This window comes from Planococcus citri, chromosome 2, assembly GCF_950023065.1.
Source record: "Planococcus citri chromosome 2, ihPlaCitr1.1, whole genome shotgun sequence".
NCBI lineage: Eukaryota > Metazoa > Arthropoda > Insecta > Hemiptera > Pseudococcidae > Planococcus > Planococcus citri.
In genome coordinates, this window is record NC_088678.1 from 12,567,562 (window position 1) to 12,591,819 (window position 24,258).

A 24,258-nucleotide genomic window follows, 5' to 3' on the forward strand; every position below is an offset into this window, starting at 1 on the left:
TGCATAATACTCATAGGTATGTAGTTAAATACGATAAATCTACTTTCATCAATTTACAACTACCCAAAATTCCTCCCAAAACTTTTATAATGCGACGAGTTACAATATGAGCTGAATGAGTACCAATTCTGAACTTGGATTTTTATGACGTGAATCAGCAGTTCTTCTTGTTTTCACGATTTAGGGCAATACAAGGAAAATTCTTCAAACTTTGAATACTTACCTATCTAACTTTATTATTTTTGGGGATTTGTGCCTAAAATTTTTTCGTAATGAAATGAAATTCTTATTCTCACCCCCTCCCCCTCCTTTGTAAGTATTTCCAACGTATTTTATTCAACTAATGCAAAAAATTTGGAACTGGACAAAGCTACAGATCGAAATAAGGTGCAAAAATATTTGGTGAATTTTTAAAAAATTGAATTTGGGCCAAAAATCCGTCAAAATCAAAATGTTACCAAATTGACCTGGCAAACTAAAATTTGGTATGTTCTCTATTTTCGACCTACCAAATCGATTGAAGACGGTTTCAAGTCGTTTTGAGCAGTACTGGAGCATTCACTAGATTTTTGAAACTTGAAATTTCCATAAAATTTTAACCAATGAAGATCTTGATTTCAACACCTGGATGTGATTTCAAGCTGATCTGGAGCCTCTACCAATATTTTGGAAATTCCAGAATATCGTTTTCTTTGGAAACTTGTGTCGTTGCAGGCTTCAGAATCATGGCATGAAACCGCCTCTTGCAGTAAACACAGTTAGATTTCCATCTTAGGTTGGTAAAATTTTCAAGAAATTTCAATGTTCAAAAATCACCTGGAGGCTCCAAAACTGCTTAAAACGGTTCGAACCCAAATTTAATCTATTCTACGAGTCGTTCACCCTATTAAATGCAGTATCTAATAATTTTCAAAAAATACAAATTGAAGCACGAGGGAGAGAAAGGGAGAATCATATTTCAAGAAGAGAGTACCATTTGTCATTATACTTTCGCAATAGACACTCAGAAATGACTAGTTGACGTTTAAATCGTTGACATAATCTGTATCTAGGTAGGTAGTACATACTTGAAGCTACTTTCACATCACCTTCTTGATTATTTTTCAAAAATGAAATTTATCGTAGAAGGCAAACACTTCTACAGCGAATGGCGCCGTCAGTTTCACATCAACATCGCGATTTGCTCAATTAGTTTTTTTTTCAAAGCCAAAATTATTCTTATTAAGTATTCGATTTCTCATTACCACAAAAAAATGATTCGGATAGTTCGTGTTACGATGAAAATTCGCCGAATATTTTATTCACTGTCGTATAACTCGTAGTTGTTATGTTAACCTACTTTATGAATCTGCTCATCGGATGAATTCATGTTCAATAAGTAGGTACCTACAACCTAATTTTCAGATCTGTGATTACCTGTATAAGTAAATAGACAATGATTAGTTCAATTTGGAAACGCTTGACTTGAAATCGCGAAAACCATCGAGAAAAATTAAGAAACAAAGTATCTGATAAGAAACAAGGAAGAACTTTAATTTCCTTCTAATCTTCAAATTGAAACTTTCAAAATGTTCAGCAGTAATGATTCTGATTCTGACGAAGAAAACACAACCGCCATATCCGTATCTTATTTTAAAAATCTAAAATTTAACTCAGCCGGTATATCAGCTTTAATTATCTCAACAGTTTTTCTCATTTTATACTTAATCATCGGTGCCAATAAGAAGAATTTGAGCAGTTTACCGAATAAAACCCTATATTCGTATTCTATATCGTTATTAATATCGTATTTAGCCAGCTTAATTTTATGGTGTTACAAATCGTACAAATTGCAGCTCGTCTGTATATATGCAGCTGAAACGCAATATTTTTGGACATTTATTATCTCATACGAATACTGGCGTTTTACCTACAATTCTCTCAAGAATCGCAAAATCAATACAGAAGGGCAAACAAAAAAATATATAATTTATTGCTTCGTAGGATGGGTCCTACCTGGGATACCAGTATTCACACTTGGCTTCATTTCGATTATTTTATCAAAGTACAATAATGAAAAAACCGTTTTGAATTTCAACGAATCATCTGACGATTTTATCATCATGGTGTTTCTTATTTTAACGCTGTTCGTTGTATTTTTGGTTCAAATTGTGACGGTTTTAATTTGCGTAATTTTTGTGTTCATCCAAGCAGGTGTATTTATTTACTTCGCGACGGTGCGAGATAATGTACAATCTACAGTGAAAAGAAATTACTTGATTGTTTTTATTAAAATCGCGTACTTGATGAATGGATTCTGGGTAATATTTTTTTTAACCATGTTTATGCGTTCAAATTCTGATTCTACCACTGGAGACAGTGAGACCAGTTTACCAGACGATATTTGGGCATTTTCATTCGCGTTTCAGGGCACGTTTATATTTTTTGCTTTTGGATTGGCGAAATTTAAGCTCATAATATCTGGCTGGTGTGCTCGCGATAATCGTGCAATTCGTGAAAATGATGGATGAAAAATATATATCGTATGTTATGATATTGATATGTACCCTCAACTTCATTGTTCACCAAGCAAAATGAAACATCGGAGCCCTGTTCTTGGAACATCTTTATAGGTAATTAATTTTTAAGTGCAGGTCCCCACTAAGTACCCAAATATTCACAATTAGATATCTACGTACCTACCAAAAGTTTATTTCTTTTAAGAGTGTGCCAAAGGTAGGCAGATACCTACTTACTTAGATAATAAGCTTATAAGAATTTGAATTTTTATAAATAAAATTTGTTTCCTTTTTTGAATATTCTGTTGCTACAAATAGATTTTCAATTGGTTCCAGAAAATTTTTCTCATGAGATTTCAGTGACGACGATGAGAAGACCGATTCCAGTAATCAGGGCGCCTTTTTAGAAAAAGTTGAGAGACGTTCAAAACTATTGAAACTATTTTTTAAGACTTTGTGCGTAGGTAGGTATGAAATTTACTCAAAAAAAGAGAGGATTTTTGTAGGAGTTATACAAACCCCCAAAAATGTCAAAATCAATTTTTTTAGATGTAACCTTACTACTCCGAAGGTGCGATTTGTGCTTCAGTAAGTCATCGAGAGAAAATATAGGTATACCTATGCCGATTTAGTTGCTCTGCTCGAACAGCACCTTGCTCCTCAACCAAGTAGGTATGATCAGTACCATAAGCAACACAAATTATTATCTACAGTTCTAAAAACCAAATGAAACAATTGCAGACTGTGTAGCTGATCTTCAAGAATTGGCTTTGACCTGCAACTGGAATATTGTCTGCAAGCTCAGTGTAGTAAGCCTTTTACTTACTTCAATTATTCTGAGAACTCAATTTAATCAAGGCCTAATTGGTCCAGGAATTTGAGAGAAAATGCTTCAATTTCCTGATCAAAATAATTTTTTATTTGCAAATATTTTCAAAACTGCTCTAGCTGTTGAATTGTCAAAAAATAACAACGAAGAGGTGTGAGGGTAAGGTGACCAATTATCAACCAGTGCTCCAAATCCGACCACACCCATATCTCATAAAACTAATGCCACAAACAATTTGAAATGAACATTTTCTTGATGAAGGTACATATTGTTCACAATCAAAATGAAGAACATTCCAAGGTGCCTAAAGCAGAAATTTGCCTAGAAATTGAAGGAAGAAGATTGAAATGTGAAGCTTGTCAAAGGATTTGGCACCCAAATTGTTTAAGTTACCCCATTGGAGGAAAATCTGCCCATATGCTGAAAAAGATGCTAAAACCAGATGGTTCATTGACAAATTCTGAATATATGCATGAAAAAGCGCTGTTCAAAAGGAGCATTGGTGCACTGAAAGAAAAATCTGCTAAAAAATACACTACAAGAATATTTCATAGTGCATTTGTCTTGCCTAAGCCCACAACACTTTCAAATTATGTGGCTTGTTTTTGCGTTGGAAGAAACCAAATACAAAATATGCTACTAGCATAGGTTTCTTGGTGTAATTCTCTCATGTATTTGATAAACACACGTGTAAATGCAGTAGTTTACACATGTATTGTGTTTTTGCATAGTATAGAAATATTTGCATTTGTTGCATTACATGCTCCGGTGGTCAGGTTAGTAGAGAAGTTGTCTATCAACTCTGGCCTCTGGGGCCCAGGTTTGATCCCCAGTGGTTCCAAAAAATTTTCATGGATTTTGGAAAATATGCACAGATTAGTGAGCAGAAGACTATTGGCGGAAAGTGTTGAAATTCCTGCCGCATTTTTTTGTTGCATATCATCAGCAGATTTTCACCAAAAGGGGTAAGTTCCAGAAAGGCTCAATAAAAGTAGAGCTTGGGTGGTACATGGCATTATCGCTCAAAAATGCAAATCATTATACCACCTAAACATGTGTGCCTGGATGGAATTGAAAATTTTCAAAAAATTCAACATTGGTGCCAAAATTTGGGGTTTTAAAAGCTCAAAATTCATTTTCAAGGACTATTCTCCTCACCTTTTTTTCATGCCCATAAGATGTTGGCGCGTCAAAATTTCAATTATCACAGGTGGCGCATCAGCGTGAAATTGGCAGCATACATGTCTAACCAGTAGGTACCACAACAAGCTGCTACAAAATGCTGCAGTTTATTTGCAAAACAGTCTATAATTTGATAAATGCATTTGGAGTACAACTTAATTCCAACATGAATGATATGGATTCCATCTTGACTTGTGTTCAAGCTAGTAAGTAGGTACTTATGTCAAGTGAAAATTCTCTAGCAGTTGAAGTTGGAACAAACAACTGGGACAGAAATAAGCAGCAGCCCTTTCAAGCTTCAAGCTCTGATGAACTTTGGGATTTTCCAGATTGAACTACCTATCAAGGATTTAAAGATCTTATTCGCCAATGAGTATTAATATAAGCGGGCTGCGTCTTACCTTGCAGAGTTGATGGCAGATGACTTCACAATTCCACTTTCCTTCTTGAAAGAAGATCCGGAAATTGTGAGAGTTGATGTGCAACTGAGGCACATTAATTTGCAAAGATATAGATGCTACATTCAATGGGTATTCATTATGAACCTAATAGCATGCAGTAGTCGGAAATTAAAAGATATTGCTGCAATAGTGCAAATGGTAATCAAACTATTGGTTGCTGTTCACATATTGCAGCAATAATTATCTATTTCTTGGCACATGGTAGATTGCTGGACAGAATTCTAAGACCTGCAGATATGCTGCAACCTATCTTTGATTTTCACTGCGGCATATTGCAACACTGACATTTTAATTACCATGGGTCGAATGTCGCATGAGTCAAATGTCATTTTATTTTTATATTACACTGTGGGTCCAATGTCGCATGGGTCAAATGTCCTACTTCGTCTCAAATTGCGGGCAAAATATTCCATGGGTGAGATGTTACTATTTTTTATTACCATGGGTCAAATGTCGCATGGGCAAAATGTCAATATATTTTTATATTCAACTGTGGGTCTAATGTCCCATGGGTCAAATGTTGCATTGGTATTTTCTAAACACTGATGAAAATGTAGGTGAAATGTCCCATGGGTGAAATTAATGTTGTTTTTCAAAAATGGCAAATTGATGAAAACATGGGTCAAATGTCTCATGGGTCAAATGTCCTGGTCCCAATTTTAATGCAGTCAATGAAGACAGTGATGAAGATGAGGACAAAAATGTTCATGAGTCAGCTGACAGTGACTGAGAAGACAGTGATAATAACTTGTACAGCTCCTGAGCTCCCCCCTCGGGAAATCATTTTTGTGGCCATTTAAAGAACCCTTGTTCTCAAACAACTAGTTTCTATGGATCATATTTTGATACATGTAAAATAACTTGTTTGTGTGTTTTGTACCCAAGCATTAAAATAAACCATTTTTTACAACAAAAAAAAACTCAATTCTGGGGCACTGTACCCCCCTCCTCAAATGGGGCCATTGGAAGGGTCCACCTGTAGATCCAACTTCATATTCATGTTCAGGGGGTTTGATTTATATAAAAATGACACCCATATTGTCATCCTTTTTCAGACTCAAAATTGGGTACGGAGGAGGTGCCCAATGGGTCCAAAATGAGCTTTTTGAGGAATTGTTGCATCTTCTACAGGTCTTATAAGGTTCACATGCAAAGTTTTAGAATTTCACTACGGGTATCTTTTTTTGGCAGCGCTATGACTCGTGTATAAGAATTGGGTTCAAAGATAGTACAGTGGTTTCAAATTTTTATTGGTTGATATCCCCATCCCGTCCCAGAGGATCAAAAAATTTAGAAAAATCTCATGTGGATAGACCCATTCTTCCTGTACATATGTATATTTCGGGTGAAATCAAGATTTTTTTTATTCAGAACTTGTTAAAGTGCATTTTTTTCTGAAACAAAAAACAGGTTTTTGTCATTGTGGACAAAGGGGGTGAGGTGGGGGACAAATTGTTGTGTCTAAAATTTTTTCTAGAGGTACCCAGCAATGTTCAATCAAAAATTCCAAAATCCCAGGACAGGAGCATTTGACCTACTTTATGTGGGAATACCCTTTGATGCCAGGAGTACTTACACCCTCCCTCCCCTATTTCTCCCAAGTTGAATAAATTCAACCAAAATGTAGGCAATAAAAAGGTTTCTTATCAAAAATTCTGAATTTTTGCAAATATGAAAACATAATAGATATCGAATTAAAATACATGGAGATTGCGAATAAAAATATTATAAAGTCATGTTCGATTTTAATTGACTTCACAAATACATACGATCTCGATAGTTCGAAGAATTACAGGTAATTATACAAACGAAATAAACAATTAGGTACCTAGGTATGTACCTATAATGACGCGATTTTGCATTATTTTTAACATAATCTGCCAATCGAATGATTAAGGTGCTTAGTTGGAAAGTATTTTCAGCATAATAGAAGTGGAAGAATCATACCTGCACTCAAACTTGGTGCAGCAAAAAACTACATAGGCTATAGGTACCTACAACGTAGAAAAATAATAAATAGAATATATTGTCATATTAAAACTCGCAAGTAAAAACAAAGAGTTTCGAAGTTTCTGATTTGAATACCGATTAGATTAGATTATTAATTTACAAAGAATTATCCGTCATATTTGTACTTCACTCAAGGTAAGTACATAATTCACCTAGAAGCCTAATTATTGACATACTATCTAATGTGCTAATGCGTAAATATTCAAACTAAAGTAACCGATGACGATTAAAATATTTCAATTCACTTCGAATTATTATCGTATTCGACGAGTTTCATCCACTCTGAGAGGTACGTTCTCGATACCTACTCTTTATCTCTTGTTTTTAAACTTACCTATCGAATATGATAATTATGAAAGTGGACAATTAAATTGTTTGTGATTATTTTATCGCGATGAAAATGAATGTAGCATCAATCAGGCCATTGAATGAATAACTTACCTATCTAATGCAGGTAACAAATATACCTACCTATCTAAATATACCTGTAGGTATTATTTTCATTTTGAAAAGTATATTATTTTAAATGAGAATTTGCAATATGGATGTATTTTGAAGTCGTGTTTCATTTCCAGATCATAATAGGATGAGACATCTACACTCATATGGTATGAAAAACAGAATTTCTCGCACCAAACATTCAATAACAATTAACCTATTGGCCATCAATTTTGACGTATAAATTCACATTGTTCTTAGCAAACGGATCAATATTTGAAAACTAACTATGATTACTCGTATCATACACATACGTACACCCCACAATATCGAACTAGTGATGGTATTTATTTCGATAATTTTCCTCGTAATTTATTTAATCATAAGTACAAATCGACAATACCTGAAAAATTTACCAAACAGAACGATGTATTCGTATTCGATATCATTACTAATGTCATACATCGGATACATAAGTTTACGTCTTATTAGTCGTGAAATGATCCACGAACATTTCAAACCAATATTTTACTTAGGTAATTACGGCATAGAAATTAAATATTATTGGACCTTTATTATCGCCTTCGAGTACTGGCGTGTCATATATAACTCGATTAAAAAAAGAAAAGTCGATGTAGACGGGCAAACACGACGATATATTGTTTATTGCTTTTTTGGCTGGATTTTGCCGGCCATTTTGGTAACCATTAGTGGCATTTTGCATGCGATTTCCAAACGAAGCTGTCGCAATGAAGAAATACCCAGATCTTCGTGCAAAATCTTTTTTTCTCTGTTTTTGGTGACTACGATATCTCGTATTTTAATTATTTTATCATCCGTGATTTTCATACTGATTCAGTGCGGTCTTTTTGTTTGTATTGTGGCGAGTAAAGGTATCGAATCGAATATCAAGAGAAATTATTTAATGATTTTTGTCAAAATCTCCTACATGACGAATGGATTTTGGATTCTGTTATTTTTCATCACGTATATCGATTTCGATAGCAGTGATCATTTATCTAAAATAATTTGGGTTTATTTGTTCGCCTTTCAAGGGACGTTTGTGTTTTTCGCTTTTGGGTTCAAGAAAACAATGTTGAATGGATTAGTGAACAGGTTTAAATCTAAAATTAGGGGGAGTGTTGGCGATGATCCGATTGAAACTTCGCTGTCTCCTATCCCTCCTTCTTCCCTAGTAAAAGATGAAAAAATTGTGTTTTAGTTAAATATAAAACGTAGAATCGTCGATAGGTAATTATCAAAATTTATGTTTTGAGAAAATACCTCGGTAGGTACCTACTTTGTGAAATTGGAAAAAAAAATTAAAAATTGAAAAAATTTAGGTTTAGGTACGTTTGGGAATAGTTTTCCCCAATTTTCAGGATACACTTCCATTTTAATGGGCTTTTGAGCAATTTTGCACAATTTCTACAGATTTACAAAAAACACACACACATAAAATTGACTTTTGAAAGCTCCATACACCATTTCCAAAAAAAAAATATTGAATTAAACACTAAAAAATAATTTTATTTGTGTTTCTAGTTCATAAATATATTCTACTGTTGACGATTATGGATTCTTTTCAGAGTAAAAAAAATGTCAAGTGAACAAATAATTGCATAATTACTAACACGACGATCAATGCAACTTGAGATAAGTTTCGGTTCCAAAAAATTCATCTTGGTGCATCACAAATAGGTACATCGAGAAAACATATAAACTCATCTCTAACAAGAAGCAGTTCTAGGTATTACAGACTTTCAAATTTAAATTTTCAAAATGTACATCGTTAATATTTTTGACGATTATAAAAATCGCCAAATCAACGTAGCACAAGTATCAGCTATAATTATATCGACAGGTTTTCTAATTGTACACTTAATCGTTAGCTTTGATAAAGAAAATTTGAATAGTTTACCCAGTAAAACGTTATACTCGTACGCTATATCGCTACTGATGTCGTATTTAGCTAGCATAATTTTATGGTGTTTTAATTCGCACAAATTGTACCTCGTATGCACGTATGCTGTTCAAACACAGTATTTCTGGACGTTAATTATTTCATACGAATACTGGCGTTTTACCTATAATTCGATTAAAAATCGAAAAATCGAAGCACAAGGGCAAACCAAAAGATACCTGATTTATTGCTTTCTCGGATGGATTCTTCCTGTAATACCTGCATCAACACTTGGTTATTTTACGATAATTGTTCTGAATAATAACGAAGAAAATTTTTTGGATGATTCTTCATTCGATAGTGAGATCATTGTTTCCCTTCTTACTGTACTTAGTTTTATAATTTTTTTTGAAATTGTGACGATTTTGATGTGCGTGATTTTTGCGTTTATTCAAGCTGGCGTATTTATTTATTTCGCTTTGAGAGAACGTGCCCAATCTACTGTCAAAAGAAATTACTTGATAGTTTTTATGAAAATTGCGTATTTGATGAATATGTTTTGGATAATTTTCTTGGTAATACTGTTTATGCCTTCTTGTCCGGATGTTATAGATTCTGAATGTGATGACAAAACTGATTTACCGAATGATATTCTGACGTTTTTGTTCGCGTTTCAAGGCACTTTTTTGTTTTTTGCGTTCGGATTTACTAAATTTAAGCTCAAAATGGCCGGTTGGTGGTCTAATCTTGCGATCAGAGGTGGTAAAAGTGATGAAAAAATCAATTCATGTGGTACAATATTGGAAGTGACTAGTTTCTAATCAAAAGACACTTTATTTAAGCTCGTCAAGTATGGTTGAGATTAAATTAGGATCATTGAAAGAACAAGTCACCAACAACTCAGAACCTATAATTTTGAACAGGCGAACAAAAATACATATATTTTTTTGATATTCCACAAAAATATTAAATTTTGATATACCAATCAAAAACTAGCCAAAAAGTAAAAAAATAAACTTCGTCTGCTCAAAATTTGATTCTGAATATGGATGAACTTTTTCAGTGAGCCAAATTTCCCACCAATAAAAATGGCAGAAGACAAGTTCTGAAAATTCAAAAAAAAAATTAAAAATTGACTGAGTACTTATTACAACAAATTTGTGACTAAAGACATTTTTGAGGAAAAAAAAACAATTTAAATACTCGCGAGTATTTTGTGCACACCCTGTCAACTCAGAAATAACCAATTTGTAAGCACCGAAGTTCGTTTATACTGCTCTTCCCTCCACATCCCCAGAAAACTGAAAAAAAAATAGCTGAAGACTCTTTAGAATGATTTAAAAATTGGATTTGAACAGGACCGTGATTTTGTTTTAAAAAAAGCAACAAAATTTCAACTGCCCAAATTCATTTTTCGATTTTCTGGTGAATTTAGGAAAAGGCAAAAGAGGCCATTGAAAAATGTAGATGCCTATTTATTCAATAATCAAATGATTAAAATCAGTCCTGAAACTGATATTTAACTCCTTAATCAGAATTTTACCACATCAGGGTGTTCTGAGGCCTCCAACGAGGTTTTGATTTTTCCCATGGTTTTCAATTTCCTTCAGAAGGGGCAAAAATTAATTTGAGAATCTAAAAACCATGCACTGACTTATTTTCAACCTGTTCAGAAGAATTATCCGAATTTCGGGCCGATTTCAAGACGTAGTGAGTGGATAAATTTGTTAAATAGCTACCTTGTGAATGTACTTAAGCCATAGCTCAATTTTGAGCTACCCAAATTAATTTCCAGGCTTTCTAGAATGATCTAAAATCGCGCTGAAAGCTGCAGAATGACCCAAAAGTGATGAAATTTAGATGCCAAAACGCGAATACGCTTGTCAAAGAGGTCAATAATAACCCGAAACTTGGTTCTGAGCTGCCCGAATCAGTTTTTGTACCTTATGGAGAAAATGAAGTGCTGAAGGCTGCAAAATAACACGAGTGGTAAAATTATTCAATGCCAAATAAAGATAACAGTGTCAATCAAATCGAAAATAATTCAAAACTCGATTCTATGGCTGCCCAAATCACTTTTCTCGTCTTTTGGAGAAATCTAAAATTGCGCTTGAGGTTCCAAAATGCCCCAAAAAGGAGGAGTTTGGTTCAAAAGAGTTACTATTGATTTTGGAATCGACTAATTTTTTTTATTAATCGCCAAAAATCGTCAATTTTCAATTTTCAAAAATTTGTCAAAAATCAAAAATTGATTTGAAGAGGAAATGTAAGGTTCATTTTTAGCCAAATTTTTCTAAAAAAATGCTGGTTTGTACCTCCAGAGTAATTTCAAATTTAGAGCTGCAGGCGGAGTGATGTTACACATACATAATAAACACTGCTAAACCATCGACTCATACAACATATGACATGAAAGAATTGTATCAGCAAGGATGAGATTGAAAAAAGACTTTCTTACAATAATCAGAGTATATGCACCAGAAGAGGGAAGAGAGGAACAAAGCGAAGAGTTCTACGAGCAACTATAGAGGGCAGTACAAGCAGTAAATCTAGAAGATAAATTGATAATAGCAGGAGACTTGAATGCTCAGGTAGGAGATAAGCGTGTAAGGACAGTAACTGGTATGTATGGAACAGAAGGAATGAATACAAATGGGAAGAGACTGGTGGATTTTTGCACTTTCAACAGACTAAGAATCATGAATACATTCTACCAACACAAAAAAGATCACATGATGACATGGAGCAATACAAGAGGATAAAGCTCAATGATCGACCATTTTATAGCCAATGAAAAAACAACAAGAATACCAGTCAGGAAAAATGAAAAGAAAATCAACACAAGAGCCCTAGCTGACCCAACCAACCAATGGCTGTACCGAAGATGGATGAACATCATAGGTACGCGAAGAGATACCGAAAAGCCAGGACATAGAAGAAGAATGGAAAAATATCAAATCCATTGTGACAAAAGCGGAAAAAGAAAGCTTAGGAATGGTTCCTTGCAGAATTGGGGCAAAGCAAATAAAGAATTGGGACAACAAAATCCAAGAACTCATACAAAAGAAAAGACAGGCATTTAGAAAATTCATGAGCTCAAAAAGTGAGGTTGATGGTGAAGAATATCGAAAACAGTTGGCAAAAGTCAAGAGAAAGTGCAGGCAGGGCTGTATACCGATATTTAAATACCAATACCAATACCGGTGATACCGCCAAATTTTGAAAAAATTTACAAATACCGTTTTACCAATACCGATTTTTAGACAGACGAAGTACCGATTTACAAAATACCGATGAAGATTTTATAATGGTATTAATACCAAAATACCAATACCAAAATAATTTTTGATGATATATTTTGGTATTGGTATTTTGTGGTATTTTGAATTTTTTGATTGATTATAAAATTATAAATAAAAAATAACTAATAAATTACTCATATTGAAAAACTTCTAAGTGATAATGATGAACCTTGAACTCCCAAATCGAGGTGTTTAAATAAAAAAAGTGTAGTTTACAAAAAAAATTAGAAAAATTTCTTTAATTTTGGCCTAAAAACACACTTTTTATTCGGTATTATATTGGTACAATACCAATACCAATACCAGATACCGAAACAAAATTTCATAACATACCAAAATACCAATACCAAAACAACATCTGTATTGAAAATACCGAAATACCAATACCATCTTGGGTACTGAATGCTAAATACCAATAACGGGTACCAATACCGTTTATGTTTATCGGTGAACAGCCCTGAGTGCAGGAAATTACAAAGAGAGAGCTGGGAAAATTGCATCACATTCCTGGAGCATGACACGCACAAGTTACGGCCAAAGGTGTATAAGATCATAAGGAGAATTGGCACAAATTTTAACGAAAGAGTGGGTTTGCCAAAAATTAAAATCAATGATGCAAAGGAATATTTTGAAGAACTCTGGAGTGATGAAAATGCACAAGATACAAAGATAGAAAATGAAATTGGAGAAACAGAAGACAGAATTTCATTTAAAGAGCTACGTACAAGAAGCTTTGAAAACAGCAAAAAATGCAAAAGCTCCAGGAGAAGATGGCATACCAACAGAATTGTACAAATACACAAGTGGTGAATTCAAAAGAAGACTGCTGGAATTCCTAAATCCAATGTACCAAGAAGAAAAGGCACCTGAAGAATTCAAAACAGGAATTGTAATAACACTGTTCAAGAAAGGTGCGAAAGGAAACAAGATTGAAGGTATACAATACCCATAAGCTTTTGAGTTTCAAAGGGTGGTCTCCCAAGTTTTAATATCTATAGGTCCTTTATGCCCTCACAAAGAAAGCTGGTAGAACACATTCATGATGAATTGAACAGCTTTTTCCTGTAAGTAAAGGAAAACTGTCTCCATTTCACAGAGGTTTTTGCCCTATTCAGCACGTGCTTTTTATACATACTCATAGAAAGATAATTCAATCCTAACATGAAAATGTATGTATGGATACTGTGTACCTACTTGTTTGTTTGTGTACGATTAATTTTACAGCTCGAAATAAAATACATACATATACCTAGGCAAATACCTACTTCAATAAACTTTAGCGCCATTTTCTGATAATACCTGCCAAACTCAACTGATACATACATTCAACATTCGCAAAACAACGTTATCTTTGAAACATTAATCAGACGTGAATGAGTATCGAGGAAATTAGTTGTTGAACAGAAGTTATAAACTGTCTCACATTTCATATAAACTTGTGATCGGTTGTATTCCTATCTACCTACTTGTATACTTACGTATTTATTTCATCAACGAGTGTGTCGATCGAATAAGCATCTAAATGTTTAATTTTGCTGATGAAATTCTTCTCAAAAAAGCGATTTTTAAGATAATTCGAACGTGTGGGTGACGATTCAAGAATTTTCAAACAATGCGGCAGTGATAAAAACATTTTACATCCAATTCAAAATGAGTAAGTTGTCAAGCATGTTCGAGTTCGATACGTATAGATTTAACGCAGCAGAATCATCGGCGTTAATTACCTCGTCGATTTTTGTATTCTTATATTTGATAACAAACGCGAAAGAAGAGTATTTGAAAAGTTTACCCAGTAAAACATTGTATTCTTATTCTATATCGTTACTAATATCATACGTGGCTTGTTTAATTTTATGGTCTTTTAGTACTAATTTTGAATTTGAATGCAGTTTTGTATGTCTTTATGCGATAGAAACGCAATACTTTTGGACATTCATTATTTCCTACGAATATTGGCGTTTTACCTACAATTCTCTAAAAAATAGAAAAATAAACGTCGAAGGACAAACGAAAAGATATTTACTTTATTGTTTTTTCGGATGGATTCTTCCAGCCATATTTGTATTTTCGTTAATTTGGCTAGTAAAAATCGCATTATTTAGAGATCCCGAAGAAAATTTCCCAACTGAGACAAGTGCTCTTCTGGCGATCATTTTATTAATCACGTTGCTATTTCAAGCTATATCGATTTTCGTGTGCATGATTTTTGTATTCGTTCAAGCTGGTGTGTTTTTATATTTTGCGATGCGAGATCACGCCAAGTCTACTGCCAATAGAAATTACTTGCTTGTGTTTATTAAAATAGCGTACATGATGAATGCATTTTGGATGGTGTTATTTGTGACTTATTTCGTCGATTCTAAAATTCCTAAGAAAATTTGGTCGTTTTCATTCGCGTTTCAAGGAACGTTTTTATTTTTTGCTTTTGGCTTTAAGAAGACGATGGTAGGAGGTATGTTTACTAAATTCAAGCTCAGGGTTCCCAGATATTGTAGTCAGGTTAATCTTATTAGAGAAGGACAGGCTGAATCGTCATATGTATGACCTTTTTAAAGGGAAAATTGAAAAAAAATTGAACGTGGGCCAAAACGAAATGTGTTTTTATAGAAATCCAAAACGTGGAGCTCTTTGAAAGTCTGGTTTTCGGATTGTTCAGAAAGTTTCGATATCCAAGAGTAGGTATTTTCTTGTACCTAACTTGTGGTTTGATAATATGACGAAGCATCCTCGTATTAATATCGTATAGGTACTCAAAAAAATTATTATTTTCTGGGGTTTGTTGTGCAATGTATTTTTTATTGCACGATCCAAGGATTCCAAAAATTACTGAAATAGAAATTTTCAAAATTTTGATAGCACTTCCTCCTCATTCTCAGAGAACACCCCCTCCCCTCCTTTATTAAAAATCATAAAAATCGAGGTTAAGAATTGTTAATGAAATCAAATATTTTCAAGAACATGTTATTAGCATTTTCGAAAAATTTCTGATCCAAAATTGAGTTATGATTCCTCGAATTTCTTAAGAAAAAAAAATCAAAAATGTTGGTCAGAATTTTTTTGAGTATTTTTGCATAATTTTGAGTTTAAATTTGGGTTATGATTCTAGTCATTTTTAAAATTTTGTAAAAATAATCAAACTTTATTCCCACAAACGTGTTTTTTTAGCATTTTTGGAAAATTTTGTGCTCAAAATTTGGTCACGATTCCTCGAATTTCTGAAAAAATGTCAGGAAATCTCTTAAAATGGGCTTAAATTTGAAAAATTTTGGTTAGAATCTTTTTTAACACTTTTTAATGATTCTAAATTTCTTCAAACTTGGGTTATGATTTTAATCATTTTTGAAAATGTGCCTCGTAATCTATTAAAATTGATCAAAATTTTGAAAAAAATCAAACATTTCCACAAATATGTTTTTTGAGCATTTTTTTAAAATTTTGGGCCCAAAATTCGGTCACAATTCCTCAAAAGGTGTCAAACGACCTCTCAAAATAAGGTGTAAATTTTGACAGAAAATCAAAAAATTTGGTCAGAATTTTGTTTGAGCATTTTTGAATAATTTTGAGACCAAACTTGAGTTATGATTTTAGTCATTTTTGAAAATGTGCCACGTAATCTATCAAAACTGATTGAAATTTTGCAAAAAAAATTCAAACATTTCCACAAATACGTTTTTTGAGCATTTTTGAAAAATTCTAGGCTCAACATTCGGTTACAACTCCTCAAATTTTTGAAAAAGGTGTCAAACGACCTCTCAAAATGGGTATAAATTTTGACAGAAAATCAAAAGATTTGGTCAGAATTTTGTTTGAGCATTTTTGAATATTTTTGAGCCCAAACTTGTGTTATGATTTTAGTCACTTTTGTAAATGTGCCTTCTAATAACCTATCAAAATCGGTTGAAATTTTGCAAAAAAATCAAACATTTCCACAAATATGTTTTTTGAGCATTTTTGGAAACTGTTGGGCCCAAAATTCGGTTACAATTCCTCTACTTTTTGAAAAAGGTTTCAAGTGACCTCTCAAAATGAGTCTAGAAATTTTGACAAAAAATCAGGTCAGAATTTTTTTGAGCAATCTTGACTAATTTTTAGTAAAAACTTGGGTTATGACTTTGGTCATTTTTGAAAGTAATCCTAGTAATCTATCAAAATTAATAAGTTAAAACTTTGCAAAAAAATTCAAACATTTTCGCAAACATGTTTTTTGAGCACTTTGAAAAATTTTTGGTCCCAAAATCGTGTTTTGATCTCAGGAATCCAGTTTGAAAAAGTTATACAAACAATCAAAATGGGTCTAAATTTCGGCAGAAATTAAAAATTTCTATCAAAACTTTTTTCATCACTTTCTTCGACAGTATCTAGAAGAATGCTCAAGAAAATGACCCATAGAAACTTTTTGTTTTCTTGAAAATGTGAGTAAATGCAATTTTGATGAGTCACGACGAGGCATTTTTTCACAAATTCTGGAAATCATAACCAAAGTTTGAGCTGAAAATTCTTCAAAGGTGCGCAAAAAAAGTTTTGATTTGAATATTTTAATTTTGCTAAAATTTTAACCCATTTTTATAGGTCATACGAATACATTTTTCAAAAATCTTTGAAATTTTGACTCAATTTTAGGCTCAAAATCGAGTCAAAAGTCCTCAAAAGTGTTCTAACTGAAATTTATGGCTCTTTCAAAAATGTAGACTCATTTTGATAAGTCACACGACATCTTCTTTCAAAAATCCCTAAAATCTAGACTCAATTTTTAGCTCGAAATTCTTCAAAAGTGTTTGGCTCGAATTTTTAATTTTTGCCAGAATTTAGACCCAGTTGAATGACGTCACTGACGTCATCTTTCAAAAGTCCCTGATATTTAGACTCAAATTCGGCCTCAAAATTCTTCAAAAGTGCTCAAAAAAGACGTACTAACTTGAATTTTCGATTTTTGCCTTAATTTAGACCCATTTTTATAAGTTGCATGACATCATCTTTCAACCCCCCCCCCCCAATTTACACTCAATTTTGAGCTCAAAATTCTTCAAAAATGCTCAAAAAAGTACCGACTTCAATTTTTGATTTTTGCCAAGATTCAGACCCATTTTGATAGTTTATATTATTCTTTCAAAAATCCTTGAAATTTTTACTCAATTGTTGGCTTAAAATTCAATGGAAAAAAGCTCAAAAAACAGATTCGTGGAAATATTTTGATATTCTCGCAAAATTACAACTTATTTTGATAAGTCGTGAATCACATTTTCAAAAATTCTAAAAATCATGACCTAATTTTGGACTCAAAATTCTTCATAAATGTTCCAAAAAAATGATCGTGAAAATATTCAAACTCAGGAAATTTAAACTCATTTTGATAGGTTGCAACATCTGTTTTGAATAATTCTACAACTGTTCATTTTTTTCAACTCAACGTTGCGGAGTATGGCACGAAGAAGTTGAGGAACAAGGTGGGGAAGGGAAGGGAAGGGAAGGGTATAACGAGACGGCGAGACGGTCTACATAGGTACTCTTATAAGTGGTGCAATTTTGAATTTCCAAGAAAAGTACTCTAAGGCCTGCTTTATTGCGTCATCAAACTCACGAAATGTAGGTACACAAAATATGGGTTAACTTATATTCACTTTAATGTAATTCGGACCAAAACTTTCAAAAAATGTTGCATTTTTGACACTTATATTTCTAAATTTAAGGTAAAATCAGTGAAATTTTTTGTTTTTGGTGCAAAATTTTGATATTTGCACTTTTCATCACAACTCAGGAACTGAGGGGGAAGGGGTCCAAGAGCTCCGAGAAACTTTGAAAAAAAAAAGAGTTTAAGAGTAAGTGTGGATTTCATCGAATTTTGTGTAGGTACGTTTTCAAAGACGTCTTCTTTAAGAAATCCCAAAAATCTCTTGATAGGTTTAGATCTCCTGGATATTTCTTTTCAAGTGAGATGAGATTATTCACATGTTTGATTCAACCCATTATACTTACATACCTATTTGAATTGGCGAAAATTAGGTAATATGATAAGGCTTGGTGATATCTGGTTGGCTTTATTATTGACGTAATCGATAATTTTCAGATTTAAGATGACGAGTGCCTACTTGAAAATATTCTGACATCGTGAATTGATGATAAAATATTTACCAAATTAATTTTAAAATTTCCCAAATACGAGTAAAATTTGCACAACAGCCCTATCCTATCGAAAGCTTCAATAGTCCGAGAGAAAAATGTATCAAATGTGAATGCTCATTGATGAAATTACGAGTAGATGTTGAAATGTGCATATAATCGATTGTGAATGTTTTACAAACTTTGAAATTCTATAATGGCTACCCCTTCATGACAAACAATATCTGATCAGGTAAAGAGAATTAGATAAAGAATTTTTTCAAGATACCTATCTCATTAATCTAGTACGAACATATGTGTTAAAATTTACTCTTTTGAAAAAATGCTCAAGTCAGCCTATAATTACAAATGTAACCAAGTTCAACTAATAATATTAATTATTTCAATATGTTGTCTTATCGTTTACTTAATTATTAGCGCGAATAAAAATCTAAAAAATTTACCAAATAAAACATTGTATTCGTATTCGATTACGTTATTGATATCATATTTCGCCTACATGACGCTGTGGTACTATTCGAAGTTCAGCTGTTTAACCCTGTGCAAGTATGCAATCGAATCACGACATCTTTGGACAATTGTAATGTCCTACGAATATTGGCGATTCACCTATAATTCGCTTAAGCATCGAAATCTAGCTGTTGCAGATGGGCAATCAACAAGATTCTTGATTTATTGCTCAATCGGATGGATTCTGCCCTTAGTTGTGGTGGTTTCATTATGTCCTGTGATAAAAACAGTCGTAGAGAATATTTCAGAAGGCGATTACTTTAAAGATATCTCCCATTTGGATGTACTTATTGCGCTAATTTTTATTGTAGTCGAACATGCTGCGATTTTAATTTGTATGATTTTTATATTCGTACAAGCCGGCGTCTTTATTCATTTTACGATCAGGTATCACGCTCGATCCACTGTGGAGAGAAATTACGTAATTGTTTTTATTAAAATAGCGTATTTGACGAATGGCTTTCAAACGATATTGATTTTAGTTTCATTCGTCGATTTGAAAGTAGCAGAGATGAGTTTAATGTTCGTATTTACTTTTCAAGGTACGTTTTTATTTTTCGCTTTTGGATTCACTAAAAAGAGCATGTTGGGTGGTATGGGGGTATTGAGTAAATTATTAAAGCTGAAAATTTTCAGTTGTTTGGCTCGAGATGATCTTGATTCCGATGAGATAAAAAACGAACCGGCGACGATGTTGCCAAAGGTTTAAATTGGATCGAGTTGATCCTAGGATAAATTATTTGATTGGATATTTTTTTTATGTGTCGGGGAGAGATTATGAGTATTAGTGGGATTGAATTTTCGTTATTTTTTCAAATATCGGGTTTGGTCGAGTACCGATTTTAATTAATTTTTTCGTTTAAGGTCGAAGTTGAGTGTAATGTCTACTTTTTTTAAATGATTTCTGTTGATCTTACGTAATTCAATAATTTTTTTAATTCAATTCCAAACGTAGGCTGTTAATTATAAGCTGTTCATTTTTTTTTCTTATTGTTATACCTAAGTAATTTAAACAAATCTGGAAATAAAATGTGTGTATTTTTTTTGTAAACTTTGTATTTTTTCATTTTTTTTTTCAAGTAGCAGGTGCTCAAAACATTTCAGAACTATTTCCAACCGATTTAGAGGATCAAAAATAGGGTAGCATTTTGATTTTTTTCCCGCGTTTTTAACCCTTATCTTATTTAATTTTCAAAAACACCAAAAAATCGAAAAATGAACACGATTTTCCAATATTTTATGGCTTCACTTCCTCTAGAATTTATTTGTAAATTGGCCAAAGAACTCGCATACTTCTGAAATTTGTAGATAATCACCTAAAACACCTATATAGTCAAAACACGTCGACCAAAGTTACAGCAGCTGATGCTGAAGTTAATTTCCAGTCTGTCCAGAGTGATTTGAAGAGTTGAATTGAAGAAATTTATCAAATTGGTTCACTTGGCTAAAAAAAAAAAAAAAAAAATCATAAAAACAGTTGAAAAATTGACTATGAAGCAACCTTTTTTGATTTTGTTTTCAAAAATTCACCCAAAATCCTAAAATGAACTTCAGCACTTGAAATTTTGGTTACAGAAGTCTTGAAAAATGCTCTTTCAATGTAGCTTGGTCTTGTAGAAATCAGAGGAGAAAATCCTGTCAAATTGTTAGTATTATATTAAAAGTTTGAAAATTTGGAAAAAACTGATCGATTTTAACTTTTAAGTACATAAGTAAATGATTTTACAATATTTTGGCTGACTTTTAAAAGCTTGGAAAAAATTGCAAATATCGAGATACTTTGCTCAAAAAAAAATTAAATTTCATAAAAAAAATTAATAAGTCTACTAAATGCTGCCTACAAAATACTTGCAAAGATGCTAGCGAGAAGAATCAAGAGCCACACAGAGCCAATAATTTTGAAAGGCCAAAATGCCCGCACAGCACTGAAGAGATCGTCAGTGGCCTCGACAAAAGTATTGACATGCTTTTACATGATTGTTGATTGAAAAATGTCGGAACATTATCTACAAAGGGGTTAATCTAACTATGTTTATGATAATTGATTAAAAATTTACACTATTTTCAAAAATTATGATGGAAATGCTGATGGTTGTCATTGCTGTCTACATTTGTATCTACAGTCATGTGCAAGATTTTGATATATTGTAGATACCTTTGTAGACCCTCTGATTGATATCAAAATTTGGGTCGTCTTGTCAAGTCAATTCAATTCAATTCTTTATTACATACGTAGGCACCTTACAGCTTTGTACAAGTTAACATTTATGGATTATGGAACATATCTTAATCTTATAATCCTAGTGTTTACATAATATGTAGTTCATTTAGAAAGCCCTGCACTGTGTAGAAAGCCTTTGCCTCTAACCATTTTTTTAATGTTTTTGTGGAATTTATGTTTTTTAGATCAGAGGGTAAAGCATTATAGATTTTTGCTGCCATAGTGTCGATGTTGGATTGTAAAGTTGTTGTTTTGAAAAAGTTTATTGCAAGCTGGTTTCTATTTCATGTGGAGTACTGATGGCTTGTTGTGAATGTCGATCCAAAGTTGATCTCGACTATAAGATCGACAAAAGCATTAACAGTCTAATATGTAATTGTCATCAACTTTGGCATTGGCAAGACAACCTGAATTTTAATATTCATTAGAGGGTCTACAAGAGTATCTACAAAATGTTGTCATCAAGTAGATACTTACTTCTGTAGATCTTGTAATCGACATCAACCATCTGGTTAATATTTATGAAGAAGTTGGATGTCAATTACAAGATCTATCAAATATTTTTAGGAATTTTGAAGTGTTACTGACTCATTTGTCAATGTCTGAGTTAACAACACAATAAGAAAAATTTTCAAGTCCAAAATAAAATGGACTGAATATTCTTTTAAGGCATCTTCACTCAACAGCAGCAATGGTATAGTGGTCAGAGAATGTGACAGAAGCAAGTAGGACAGCGGCGACCTGGGTTCAATCCCTACCCAGGGCAAGTTTTTTTCTTTCAAAAATTTTTTTTAGGGTGAAATATTTTTGAGAATAACTTTACTTGAATCAAATAAAGAATTTGGTACATTTCCCACATTTTCAATCAAAATTTGCCTCTTTTACACTCAAAAAAATGACACCAATGTCAAGACCTTGTTAAGACAAAAAATGAAGGGAGATGGCAGTTGATTTTGATATCAACTTCTCACTTGTCATGTATCGACAGTGGTGTCAACAAATGTCGTGTCGACAAGTGACGGATTAGAAATCTCGTCTTTTCCATCGACTTCGGCATCACTTGTGCTTTGCAGGTGGATTTTGAAAGGGAAGATGGTGCATAGATGGAGTATATGCAATGAAGCTGCTGATGGAGAACAGATGAGAGTATAACCTAGAAACCCACATGTGCTTCTTTGATCTGGAGAAGACGTATGATCGAGTCTGAAGGAAGAAGTTGTTTGAAATCCCAAGGAAAATCGAAGTGAATGAACAAACAGTAGGTACGCTTTATTGAAGAAATATACACAAATAATGTAATAAGAGTAAGATCCAGGAAGCATGTTGGAAGCAAAGAAGATAGGAAGTGGGGTAAGAAAGTAAGATAGGAATTTCAAATGTCGACCTGTAGCCTGTTCAACATCTACTTTGACAACATGATTAAAGAATGGCTGATAACCAAGCCTAAAGGGCTAGACATTAATGACACCCACATCAATACCCTGCTATTTGCTGATGATCAGGTGGTATTTGCTGCATTGACTTTTCAGATATGGACTGCTAGCAGCCCATAAGCGTAACATACAGCCATTGTCTTGAACATAGTAAGTCGAGGGCTGTGATCTGCGCATGTGCCAACTCTGTTATGATGTTATACCTCCGTGGTATGGTTTGATGGAGGGAGGGAGGTATAACATCACTGTCATCAACCTTTTATTCTCTTCATTTGGACCGCTATTTCAATGGTAAATTTTGATGCAAAACTCCCAAATTGAGCTTGTAAAGAATGCCTCTGCACATTGTGCTAACTCATCTCTTACCTTGCTCCATGTATAGTCAGATCTGAAAATTATCATCTTCCACACGCTATTGTGCACAGGGTTGGCTAACCACATCCCTATTGACAAAAATTATGCGATAGCATGCTAAAATACATGCTTTTATGCATAGCACAAGCATGCGTGAATTTGGACTTTTTTCAAAAAAAGCATGCGATTCAGCCTGCGAATATCATGCGTAAAAGCAACGTTAAAGCATATAAAATGAAATAGAAATTAAAAAATTTTTTGCCCTGGGTGGGAATTGAACCTGGGACCCGCATATTCTGATACTCCGCGTTACCTAACCAACTCAGCCACTTCGCTGCTTGCAAAGAGTGGAGTTATTTCCCCATAAATGCTTGCACTTTTTGGACTTGGTAGAAAAATTTAAAAATTTGATAAGTTCACAACGCACAAACATTTATACAGAAATAACTCCACTCTTTGCAAGCGGCGAAGTGGCCGAGTGAGTTAAGCAACGTGGAAAATTCTATACCGCGGGTCCCAGGTTCGATTCCCACCCAGGGCAAAAAATTCTTTAATTTATATTTAATTTTTTTTTATTTTTATTTAATTTTATATGCTTTACCATTGCTTTTACACATGATATTCGCAGGCTGAATCGCATGCTTTTTTTATATGCTTTACCATTGCTTTTACACATGATATTCGCAGGCTGAATCGCATGCTTTTTTTGAGAAAAGTCCAAATTCACGCATGATTGTGCCAACACACCTGTTTTTATGCATAATTTTGTCAATAGGGATGTTGAGGGTGCCATTGAATTCTTTGAAAACTCAATTTGGAGGTTTGCATCAAATATTTGCATGATTTCTGATTGGAATAGCGGTCCAGATAAGGAATAAAAGGTCAATGGTCACTGTGTACATTTATCAGTTTCGGGCATGCGCAGAAACCTAACCTTGACTAACTAATGAACTATGTTCAAGACCATTGGCTTATGTACTGCTAGCAGTGCATATCTGAA

General features: G+C 33.4%; 1 protein-coding gene and 1 long non-coding RNA gene across 3 annotated transcripts in view; one reads left to right on the top strand and one right to left on the bottom strand.

The window, feature by feature from the left end:
- Window positions 1-24,258, bottom strand: part of LOC135834710 (uncharacterized) — a 194,116-nt gene that overhangs the window by 148,125 nt on the left and 21,733 nt on the right. The window lies entirely within an intron of this gene.
- On the top strand, window positions 7,257-7,993 carry LOC135834708 (uncharacterized). Its single transcript, XR_010556739.1, has 2 exons — window positions 7,257-7,434; window positions 7,556-7,993. It is a non-coding gene; the product is annotated as an uncharacterized LOC135834708 (long non-coding RNA).